The sequence below is a fragment of the Garra rufa genome, chromosome 3, assembly GCF_049309525.1.
Source record: "Garra rufa chromosome 3, GarRuf1.0, whole genome shotgun sequence".
Classification (NCBI taxonomy): Eukaryota; Metazoa; Chordata; class Actinopteri; order Cypriniformes; family Cyprinidae; genus Garra; species Garra rufa.
Genome location: NC_133363.1, coordinates 41290418 through 41303644, shown reverse-complemented (window position 1 = coordinate 41303644; position 13227 = coordinate 41290418).

Genomic DNA, 13227 nt, shown 5'->3' with positions numbered 1-13227 from the left:
CCCTCGATTAAATTTGAGTACCAGATTTGAAAAAATCCTCGATTGCATTTAGCCAGGATCGAGTAACCGGGAAAATACCAGAAGTGGTGCATTCCACAGTGAGAATGCATGAAAGGTATTATTAGGCCATTTTCAAAGGCTGCATGATATATTAAACCCATGTAAAATCATAATAAAGCATAATGCTATTGTGAATTCATAAACGCTTTGATTCAATTAAAAATGCGATTTAGGTTTAATATATGCACAATATATTTACATGCATAGAGATTTATGTTTGTTTGGGTTTATTATAACGTTCATCCAGGAACACCATTTAACAAGATTTATAAGGTAAATCATTTATAAACCTATGCATTAATATCTTTAGCTCTATATGATAACTATTAATCGTGATTTCAAATTAAAAGTTTAAACCCTTGCTCCGAGTTTACAAGTTTTGATGTCCATATATTCAAGAGTGGCTGTAGCATTTCCCCACCCATCACCAGACGTCATTTAGATGACGTTTTTTGGGCTAATTCAAGTGGGCCTGTCATGGACTTCTTTTAGCCCAAAAAATCTACGCTGAAAATGGGTCGTTGTTTGGTCCGTCTAAATTTTGCTCAAAAATCGACATTTAATATTGTGTTCTGTGTCACCGCACATCCCATAAATTATTTGTTATTAAGTATCTTTGCAAACCATACTGTATACTGCGCTAATCAAAACAGGATGGGAAACGACACCGCTTAAAGCTTATTGGATTAAACAACTGGATGTTGAGTTCTCTTTTAACATTTTTGTATTTGTTATCTGATTTCATGTGATTGTATATTTAAATTCTGCATGAATATTCCCAAACACGATGACAGTGCGTTCTCTCTGAGATATGTGATTGTTGTCATATTACCATAAAAATCTAAAATACATGTTTGTATTAAAGGTCCCATATTGTACACATTTCTGGAGGTTTATTTTAGTTGTTGATATCCTTAAGAATATATATTTGCCGTATAAGTGCCAAAATCCATCTCAATATATTTTTACAGCTCCTTTTTTAGGAGCTCTGTCAAGAACAGGTCGATTTTAGCCCATCTAATTAATATTCATGAGCCTCTCTTCTGATTGGCCTGTTGTTTTCTGAGTGACGCACAGCCAGGCCAACCACAAGTAACTTCGGTCATGTATGCTTGTAGCCTAGCCTGCTGTGGCTTGATGATACTCAACAGGATATTTTAGAATGATCTTTAATGTTTCTTTCTTATTAATGTTTCTTTCATTCATTACCGAATGCAGTAAGCTACATAACTGTTGCTTTAGTAAAGCCCCTTTCACAATACGCGCTGATTCCGGAAAATTACGGGAACGAGCGCTGTGTGATCAAAAGCCAGAACCAAATGCCATAAAGGCAGTGCTGTACTGATGATGCACGTTATTGTGCGACTCTTCACGACGAAAAAAAACATGCAAAGTGGAATGAAGCAGTGATCAGGGAGCTCCTCACTATCAGCACTGAAGCACAGATTGTTCGTCAGGTTAGTTTCAGTTTAGTGAAATGTATGCGTCGCATTACATCTCACATCCAAATGTCACATGTCTTTACGGGTTGTGTGTAAAGCATGCACAGATTCCAGAAAACAACTGTGAATGAACCAAATCAAACAACTCCAGAACAAATCATGGGACACATTATCCGTGTATTTTCCGGAATGGCTGTGTGAAAGAGGCTGTTGACGTGCCAGTGGTCTCTTATATTAACGTTGTTCAAAAGCCTGTGCAATGATGTTGTTTCGACATCTATCGACTGAACAGGGTTTTCTCGACTTGTTTTCGTGTTGTTGTTGCTTAGCAATGGCATGGACGCGATGTTGTCGGGGTTTTTACAAAAGGAGGGTGGGACGGTGGTTGGTGCTCGGGGTGGTGCCTGAAGGCGGTGACTGAGTCAATCGGACGTCACATTTTTATGGAAATCACAGAGGCTCGTGAAAAGGAACAGCTACTTTAAGCAGGCTGTGTGCAGTTTACTGTGGATTGACTGTTTTGAAACTCATATGGTAGCCCCTAGTCCTCAATTATAATGAAAAAGCCAGGAAATTTCAATTTTGACAATATGGGACCTTTAAAGTAAAAAAATGGATAATACGCCGTTCAGATCAAATTAAATAGCAAGTCCTTTGAGTGTCTTGTTCATCGTATTAATTTTCATATAAAAGCAACAGAACTGAAATTATATCATGTTTATCAGCAACACAGCATGTGAGTGTGAATAAAGCGATTTCCGCCTTTGATCTCGTAGGTATCGGTTCGCTTCCAGAGCTCAGAACTGTCCACCTTGACTGTGCTTATTTTAAGTGTCATAGCAAAGGCTAAGAAAATACGGTGGTTCCACCATATGTGCATTCAAGGTCCACCAACAGAGGAGACCTTCCTGTGTATAGCTTTGTATTCTTAGTTTCTGGACATTTTTGTACAGAATGAGTGAATATTGTACATACGTAATTCATTACATCTTGTTGTTTTCCATTACACCTTCCACCTGGGAATGTTAATGTTGACAAACATGCTCTAGAATGGCGTTTCTTTTGATTGAAGTTTTACACAACTTGAAATTATTTATTTGGCTTGAAAAATGGCTTACAATAAATTAATCAAAGGAATGCAGATTGACTTACTTTCAATTGAAGACTTGGTAGTGGTATAAACAGCATGTCAAAAAAGGTTGCCAAAGTTATTGTCTGATTGTCATGCTGAGAAAACATATTTTGAGGTATCAAGTGATAAAAGAAAGTGGATACAGGACCTACTGTGTGTACCATATTATACATTAAAACTTACCTTGTACTGGACACTCGGTTCAAGTTCAGGCCTAAGAATTCCCAGATGCAACCAGGGGGTATAAGTGTTCTGGTATTTGGAAGTATTTGATGTTTATTTTGCAGGAGGTTTGGTGTTTAGATTTTTGAAGATAAATTGTGAAACAGTTTAATAGTCTAGTGGTGGCAGCGTGAATGCTCTAACACCTCCTGCCAGAGGGTAGAAGGATGAAGTGGGTGTGTGCATTGTAGATGTCATAGATTGGCGGGAGAGCAGTTCCTACGATCTTAGTAGCTGTCTTCAGCTGTAAGATCATAGGTATCAGAAAGTAAACAAGCTGAATGAAATACTGTCTATAGTATCTCTGTACAATGTGGTGCATGCTATAGCAGGTTGAAAATACAGTTTGAAAAAAACGTTTCTCACCGTAACTTTTGCCTGCTAAGAAGAAACTTGTCCATATTTATCACTGATATTAGATGTGAAGACAACTGACAAGCTACGCCAAATCGCACTCATAATCGAATGCGATTTTGAACGCGATTTGGTGTAGCTTGTCAGTGATTTACGGCTCTGTGTATTAATTGCCGCTCCACCTGAACGCACGTGATGGAGATTTACTACTAATCAAAGTACCGGCTTTATTGACTAAGCGCGCCTCACAATCTCATGCGATTAATCGTGCAGCCCTAGTAGTCGCATCACTTAGCTGCTTAGTTGCAAATATATTCATATTTTTGTAGTCAATCTCGCAGGAAGCTGTCTTTGACACCATCCGTCACCCACCGAGCGATGCCTCACTATTGATCTGTCACTGTCAGTGCGAGAATCTAAAGCAGCGTCTCGCTATGGTAAGAGTGCTTCAGGTGAGAGTTTGGCAAGTGAGAGAGTCACACCACCTGACACCGTGGGTCATTCCCATTGATATGGTGTGATGCGACAGCACTCATCACCCAACTCTATACATCAAGACAGCAATCCCATGAGAAATTGACTCATTCAATAGATTATTTATCAATAACAGAAAAAAACTATAATGATAATATACAATAAATACAAAACAAATGAACACAAAATAAAAAAATGCTAGTATCACAGCTTCACTCATCAAAGAGCTTGATGAAATGCCTCAGTGGGTGATGCCAAATTGGCAGTGCGGATCACTCCGCTGCACTCTTACCATAGCAAGACGCTGCTTCAGATTCTCGCACTGACAGTGACAGACCAATAGTGAGGCATTGCTCGGTGGGTGACGGATGGCGTCAAAGACAGCTTCTCATGAGATTATTGACTACAACATTTACTGGTGGGCACCTTGATACAAAACAATGGCACTGATGTATTTTAAGATATGCCAGTGTAAGGTTCTTTCAGTTAAAACAGCCTAGACATGCATTTTAGTCTTATGCCTTGTTTGTGAAATCGGAGGAAAGAGTAGCAAATAACAATAAATATTTATGATAAAAAATAATTTAAAATAACAGCAACACTCCGCTGCGGCGACGCCTGATTGAAGGGAGCAAGCCAAGAGAGAAAGAAGAAGATTGATATATAATCTATTATTATTAGCTATTTTACATTACATTATTGGTATTATTTTATGGATCACCTTACACCAGACAGAACAGTTGCCCCGCTGCACCGCAACAGCTAAAGTCCATCTACACCGCCACACCGCAACAGCTAATGTCAGTCAAGTCCTTTAAATGTTGTAAAAAATGTTAAAGGTGCATCTACTGAAAAATATTATGTATCTCTATTTTGCATCTTGTGAGATATATATATATATATATATATATATATATATATATATATATATATATATATATATATAAATAAAGCAGATAACCTTCCAAATTACAGAACTACTGACCACATTTGAACCCTACACACCCTAATCAATAAACACGTAAAACAGAGCATGCAAAAATATTTGCATGCTTTGTCGATTTCAAAAAAGCATTTGATTCTATTTGGCATGACGGAATATATTACAAACTTTTACAAAGTGGTGTAGGGGGTAAAGTTTATGACATTATTAATTCAATGTATTCAAACAACAAATGTGTCATACGAATTGGCTCGAAGAGCTCTATATGCCATTAATTCCATAAGAAAACTCCAAAATATTGAATTACCAATTCCAATTTAGTGTAAAATATCAGCCCATAGCGCTATGTGGAAGTGATATGGTATCCACTAGTGATGCTCCGATTGATCGGCCACCGATCATGATCGGCCGATATTGGCTAAAAATACCTTGATCAGCGAACCCCAAAAGCGCAGATCAAAAAAGCCGATCACTTGACGTAAATTTCTCGCGCAACTTTTTCACACGTGCATGCACTGCACACAGGTAAAGGACAACAGAGCGGAGCTTACCAGTGGCAACTGGCAACATGAATTCTCCCATCTGGAAGTTTTTCAAAGTGTCCGATAAAGACTCAATTGTCATATCGTCAGCCTGTGAGATCCTTATTCGTTTTGTAAGGGTAGTCTTGTTATTGGCATGTGACAGATTACAGAGCGCTGACTGTACCGGAGAAGTACAAGTTTACTTTCGGTTTCATTCTCTGCTATCTTCAGTGAGTGGTAAATGTGCGTGCTTGAATGTAAATGAATGTATCTTTCTATACCCGTCATATTGCAATAATGTTACCGCTGTATGTCTGATTGTTGTCATCAGTTCATGTTGTAGTTCAGTTCATATAGAATGAGGAGAAACTGTAATTCTCGTGCATATGTTTAGCGCCATTTTATCGCATCGTAATTCTAATTAACGCATATAGGTGTTACTGAGGTGAATGTTTATGTTTCCTATATACAGACGGATTCTGAAATATTGTATTTAATTCAGCCTAAACCACATTTTACTACCTTTATCCTAATGACTGTGCAATGCTGGATAATATAATCCTTACATCATCTTAAAAAGCAGCTACAAATAACAAGCAAAGAACATTTACATTATCAAAGAACTTCATCACTAACTAGTGTAGCCTAGTCTAGTGTGAGGTGCACTTTAAAAAACGTTTATAATCAGTTTATCTATCTACACTGTACGATGAATAAATCTCTTACCCTTGCGGCGCGTTAAGGCGATGTGGCCACTCTATGCGTGTGTTTATACCACGGCAAGTTTCTGAAGCATCCTAGAACCGACTCTCTGCACTGCATCGCTAAAGTTAGGCGCCTTTTTGACGGATAATAATAATAATCGTCTTACTATCGTCAAAGGCATCAGCAACTGGCGATATCTATAGCTATCGTCGATACACGATACTATCGTCAAGCAGCACAACCCTAACTTGGTGGTTCTTCAAGATCTTGACTGTAGCCTATTTCTACTGTTTTTTTTTTTCAGTATAGTTAATTTAGAGTTAGTTTCATTTCTACAAATGGTGCAAACTCTGCTAGATTATAGATAAAAGAATCCCATTCCCCTGCCTTTCTGTGATCGGCAGTGATCGGCAGATCATGATCTTGGTGATCGGCCCCAAAAATGCTGATCGGAGCATCTCTAGTATCCACTGAGTGATCAGAGCTACACTAGATGGGACACACAGAATTTTGCAATAATATTCTAAAATTACAAAGAAGAGCACCCAATAACACATGTAGAGCAGAATTAGGCCGATTCCCACTGATCATTAATATACAAAAAAGTACAAACCCAAGAACTGAACCCCCAAAAAAGTCCCCCGAGTCAGCTGGTTCTGAGATTTACTAACACTGACTAACTCTAATATTAACCAGTCTCAGACCAGCACTGCTTCTCACTCAAGCATCAAAATAAATCAAATTAGCAAACAATTTAAAAATATATAATATAATATATAAATTACAATTATATTGAACTATAAAATCAAATTATGAACTGGAAGAATATCAGAGTATCAGAGACACAAAGCAGAGACAAATCCTGACCAAGTGAGCACAATCTTGCCATTGAAACCAGCAGACACAAAAAGAGCTGCTTACCCAGAGAGGAAAGAGTGTGTGCTCACTGCAAGACAGGAGAGATTGAGACAGGGGTGCACTTCGTCCTTCACTGCCACAAATTTACATCTATAAGAGACCTATACATTAACAAATTCACAAGCATCATAAAAATCTTAACAGCAATGACTGAAGAACAACAAATAAAAAGAACACTAGGAGAGGGACTTTGGTTTTTGTGAAAGGGCAAGTGAAAGAATTTTACTTGCCCGACCGGACAAGTAACCTGATTAAAACATCAATAACAAACAATAACTAGCGCAGCACCGGAACTTTGGTGAGAATGATTCTGATAATATTACTTACAGTGCAAGCGGTGACTGAAAATGGACAATATCAATTATCAAGCTCGCGCAGCCTATCTGACTCACGGAAGATCAAAACTAATAGGCACAACAGCATAACGTTACACAAAGAAAAAAACATTAACAAACATATTGCGATAGAAAAAAAAAAGATAAATATTGTATAACATTATATAGGTAAGCAACATTACGATTGCAAACGTGACATTGATTTTATACAACAGTAGTTCAATAAACAAGCAGTTAAGTTAATATTAACTGACTTACATTTTACACACGTCATTTCTAAGCAAAACCACAGTAGAACAGTAGCTGATCTCTGAGAAACACAGCGGTGTTTCAGTACTGAATGATTCAGCCTTTTTTTTAATGAATTGGGTTGAGTCAGAATATGAACTGGTTGAATCCGTCTATGGTTGAAACCGTGACTCACTCATTAAGACAGTGACTTACTGCCACCTACTGGTGGTTCATATTTAAAAGTACTGCATTTTAGATTTATATGTTCTAAAAAAAGTAAAACATTAATTTCAGGGCTCGAAATTGCGACCATTTTGGTCGCATATGCTCCCAAAATTTAATCTGCGCAACCTCAAATTATATTTGGGAGCATTTGTGCGAGTGTGAGTAATTGTTGTGGTGCGACTTACTTTCATTTCTTTACAAAACTTTGGCTAGCCTAACTACTGCACAGACTGTTGTGAGCTGATGCAGTGACATGTTCACCGTTCTCTCCTTTGATTGTGGACAATTAGAAGGTCTCCACAATCTGCTTTTGAAGAAATATATTTCGTGCTACAGCGAATATTCTGTCAGATACAATTCTGGCGCCTCCGTCTCAATATACTGTACATCGCCGCATAAATTCACATCAGATGATAACTCAGCGGCAGAGTTCCACTCACGCAGGGGCGTAATTTCCACTCGGGACACTTTTCAAAATGCCATTGGTGTCCTCCCACTTTCAAATGGTTTTGTTAAAGTAATCTCTTGTATTGTGGAATGCACGTGGTATCATTAAAACGAAACCAAAAGTAAAACTCGCACATGCATTCAAAAGCAATTTTAATACCCCACGTTTAAAGAGCGACTGCCCAATGTGCGCAAATTAGGCTACATAACATATCTAGGCTGCTATTAGTATGTGGGCTATAATAAGCTGTATTGTGTCTAGCTCTGTATCAGAAAATTCGGTCATTTGCACTTTGAATATTGAAAGAGTAGCCTACTTTGATCATGCCTGCATTTATTGTCTACACGACTAAGAAAGAAGTGTCATTTATTTTTTGTTGTTTATACTGTAGATTGTTTAAAAATGCAGTGGTTGCCTCTAAATGGCTTTAACTCTTTATCTTTAACCTCTTTCAATGGCTGTAACTATAATAGAGAAAATAAACCTTGTTCATGTACTCATATTTTCATTCATTCTTGTCCCTTGCTTAAGGCGTAAAATAAATATATATAAAAAAGGCTTTCAGAATCAGCCCATTTGCTTGTAAAACATCTGCATTAAGAATTGACCATGAAGAATCAAGAATCAGCGCATTACTAAAACGGAATTGGGTGCTCCTAAATTTTTTTTGGTGCTCCTAACTTTTTGAAGTTGGGAGCACCAGTGTTACCAAGTAAAAAAGTTAATTTCGAGCCCTGAATTTTATAATATTATTTATGTATTTGCAATTTTACTGTGTAAATGCATTTTTTGGAACCTCTTATCTTTAACATCAACAACATTTAATTTTTACAGTCTAAGTAAATACATTTAAATGGCATTTTCCATGCAGGCTGGGTTTTTCCTGTGCAGTGGAAAGATTGGGTTTGTTGATACTAGGGCTGTGCAATTAATCGCAATCGCAAAAAAATCGCAATTTAAGCACATGCAATTTCTAAACCGCATAAGGCTGCAATTTTATCTATTAATTTATTTAGATTTTTCTTCAGAATATGTCCTTGTGCACATGATTTTAATATGTTAACCAATCAGAGCTCATTCCATGCACAACGAAGCTGAGCGGGAGAACCGAATAGGCGAGCAGGAGGAAAGAACATAAAATATGGATGCAGGTCAAAATAAAAATGATTTGGTGCCAAAGAGAAATTCACCGTCAGTCGTTTGGGAGTATTTTGGATTCAGGAGAGAGGATTTTACTACAGTTTTGTTTATTAAACTTAATATTATGTCATTTCATTGTGAAATGTTTTGTTATGCACTTCTTGTGCACTGAATACATTTAGAATGCATGTATGGAGCTTGTTTGAAAAAGCAAAAACAGTTGCCAAAATCGCAATCGCAATATTCATTCAAAAAAAATCGCAATATGATTATTTTGTCCATATTGCACAGCCCTAGTTGATACTGATTTAATTTGAATGGTAGCCATACAGAGTCTAATTATTTTAATTGAATGTATTGATAAAATTTAAGAATTTGACGTAAATGATGACACATACATTTGGTTAGGAAAATAAAATTAAAAAGTGTCCTAGAAATCAATTTAAGGCAAATATCACAAAGAAAGACCTTAAAGTAGTGATGAGACTATTGCTTCAGAATAGATCAATTTACAGCATTTTTTTGCCTCGGACAAGTACATTTTTTACTCGGACAAGTGAATGTCTGATTTATTTGTCCAAAGGACAAGAACATGTCAAAGCTTAATATAAAGCCCTGTACTATATGTATGGAAGTACCACAGCATTAACTTTTTTTTTTTTTTTTTTTTTTTTTTTTTGCATATTGCTAGTTTGTGTGTGTTTTTTTCCCCCTCATAATTGTCAAATGTATTCACAAACAAGGCAAAGAACATGTGTAGGCTGTTTTAACTGAAAGACACTTGTACTGGCAGATCTTAAAATTTGTTTCTAGATGCCCACCAGTAACATATTTTTAAGGCACGTTTATAAAAGATACTTAAATGTCCTAATTGAGGTATGGCCTAATCCAGGCTTAACCAGATGCCCTAAATTGCAGCTATCACTACTACTACTGCTGATGTTGCTGTTATTGTTGTTTTAACTTGCCAATCATGCTAGAATCATGTTAGTAACATGCCAGTCATGCTAAAATCATGCTAGTCATGCAAAGTCCCTTTAAGGCAAGTCATGTCACTGGGCGGCCATCTTTGAAATGCCTCTCGGACATGCAAGTGCAGCTCCTATCTCTTTGAATGGGGAAACTTCAAATTCTCCAAAACTGTTCACCAAGCTTACGATTAAATTTCATATTTTAAATCTCCAAAGAAATCCAACGAGAACTGCCTCATAAATATGGTCCCTTGTGCTTCAATAGCATTAAAAAAAGTTTATTTTTCCAGCTAAATGAGCCAGTGCACAGTACTGAGTGCACGTCTTAGAGCGCCGATTGTTTCTAAAACAACCGGGACTTCTAATGGCAGCTGCAGTGACGTGCTGACTTCACAAATCAACGATTGGCTCTTTCACTAAGAAGGCGGGGCTTCGCAGCCATAATAAGTGTTGCATTTTTCCCCATTCAAAACTATAGACCTTTTTCCTGAGTAAACGATGAGCGCCACCATTACGAATTCTAACGTCAGATTGAATGCTTTTCTGTTCCGGTTTCCATAGGAACCCATTCAAATAGCGTCCATCTGTTTTTAATGTAGCTAACGTCCGCTGCTTCGTGTCATCTACACACTCATTAAAGTGAGGCACTGACAAATGACGGTCATTGCGACATTGCCAAGTGATGGCGCTATGGAGCCATGTGCTTTTTAAAAACATTTGAATAGGTTTAACATTAGTTTATTAGCTCAGAATATACCACTGATCTATATAATGACTGGATTGCTCATCGCGTTCTAAACTGCCGTTAGGCAGTGAAGCCACCGGAAGTGTTCGATCCGCCATCTTACTATTCCCTACCTGCAGAGAGCGCCATTGAGTCACATGTAAATTGCTGACCTAAAATCACCCGATTTGAAGCGTATCTTTCACACAGGGTTAGTTTTTAGGATATGTGTATGTAAATTAATTTTTACTTAAGATGTTTTCTGGGATGTTTATGGTCTTTTCGGGCTGGATAAGCGATATATTGAAATCGTTTTGGTGGGCGTGTCAGCTGCGCACTTGCAGAAACAGGTAACTGATCCAACACTAAATATATTTCTTTATGTACCTAATTATACAGGAAATAATACACAGTACCATATATCTGGTATTAGTATCTGAAATTGATTCGATTATACAGTAAATAATACAATACAAGTCTCTGTTACTATATTGCTCGTTATATTGAAATTCAAATCTTTGAAATAAAGCTTATGTCTTTAAGTCCGTACCATTTGTAGTCAGCGGTGTTCTCCGAGTCATGGTGTGTATTTTTAATGTGCCTGATTGAGCAACATCTATTTCAGACTCTTCAGATCAGCAAATTCTGTAATGATTTACTAACATTACCGTTTCCATCTGAGTAAAATGCTGTGTATGTTGAATTAATTATTAATTTAACGAACAAATCATTACCTGCTTCAAAATGAATAACGTTACTGTTAAATATTGTTGAAACATGCAGTTAGTCTACTGTTCGAATATAAACAACAAAATGACATAAACCATGAATAACTGTACTGAGATCGTATGATGTTTATGTTTATCTTATGTACGCGACTGTAATGTAGGCTATGAATGTACATTTTTAATACGCAGAGGGAATTCCCAACATTAACCGTTTACATGCTTAGGACGTTTGCATTGTGAAAATGTACAGTGAGACTTAAGGTATAAAAACACTGACTTGTTATGTGATGTTTTCTCAATGAAATCGTATAGTTTCCTATTCATTCAATGAAATGTATGCGAATACTAGGGAATACTAATATGGCGGCGCGGTGGCTTCACTTTTATGACGTCATGAGCAATCCAGTTCTCTATTATAGATCAGTGGAATATACCCTAATTTGACTAGAAACAATGCAGACCGGAAATGCAAAGCATTCTTTCAGTTAAGAGTCGGACTTACTTCCATGTTCAGGATAAACGTCAACATGCTAGTAACACCCTAGCAACCATCCCGGGAACCCTAGCAACCGCATAGCAACACCCTAGAAACCGTCCAGGGTACCTTAGCAACCACATAGCAACACCCTAGCAACCACCCAAAGTACCCTAGCAACCGCACAGCAACACCTTGGCAACCACCCAGAGTACCATAGCAACCACTCTGAGAACTTTAGCATCTAACTTCAAGCTTTTAAAACTAATTTAAACTTCAAAACAGTCTTAACTTTCAACCTTTTTCTATCTATCTATCTATCCATCAAAAATAAAATAAAAATAAAATAAAATTACTTTAAACTTCTAACTATTTCTGACTGAAAACTGTCAAACTTAAAACTTTTTAAACTTTTTCTATCTTTAAACTTCAAAAACTAACAAACTGCTTAAAGCTTCCAAAACTTCTAAAGCCAACCTAAAGTTTGTCTTGACAAACTTTTTTTTATCTAGTTGTTGTTGTTTCCAGTTTCTCACTCACCACACCTGAGCGGTTGGCCTTCTTCCATCACATCCTCGAAACCGAATCCGTGAGTTGCTGGGCTCCAGTAGGCACTCATACTCGGTCGCGGCATCAAATTGTTTCGCAGCACATTGCATTTGTGTGGCTATTTATAATAGCAGCATAGCTTAATCGCTCGTTTGCAGCGTTGCATCTGGCGTCTTTCTTTTCTTCATAATCTTACATTCAGAAAAGCAGACACGTGCGAAAAGTTTGGCTTGTGGCTGCATTCCGAACTTCAAGTCTGGTGAACTCTGACCTCGAATTTGCAACATGTGAACAACAGCAGATCGATACGTCACAGCGCAACGTCATAGCTGAATTAAAAAAACATAAATTTAAAACTGCAGCGAAACTGATAAGTAGATTGTGTGTTTTGACTTTTTTTTTGACATATTAATTTCTATGTGTTGAATTTAAGCCTTTTAAAAAGACACTGCATAGCATGAGGTCATATCACGGCGAAACAGAGTGGGTGTGGCCGTTAATAAATGAAAACCCTAGATTGACTGTTCTTCTTGCGCGGAAAAAACTAAATACATTAAACTGCAACGAAGAATAAGGAGAGTCGAAAACCGTGCCATCTTGTGGCAGATAAAATTTACAGCAGTCATA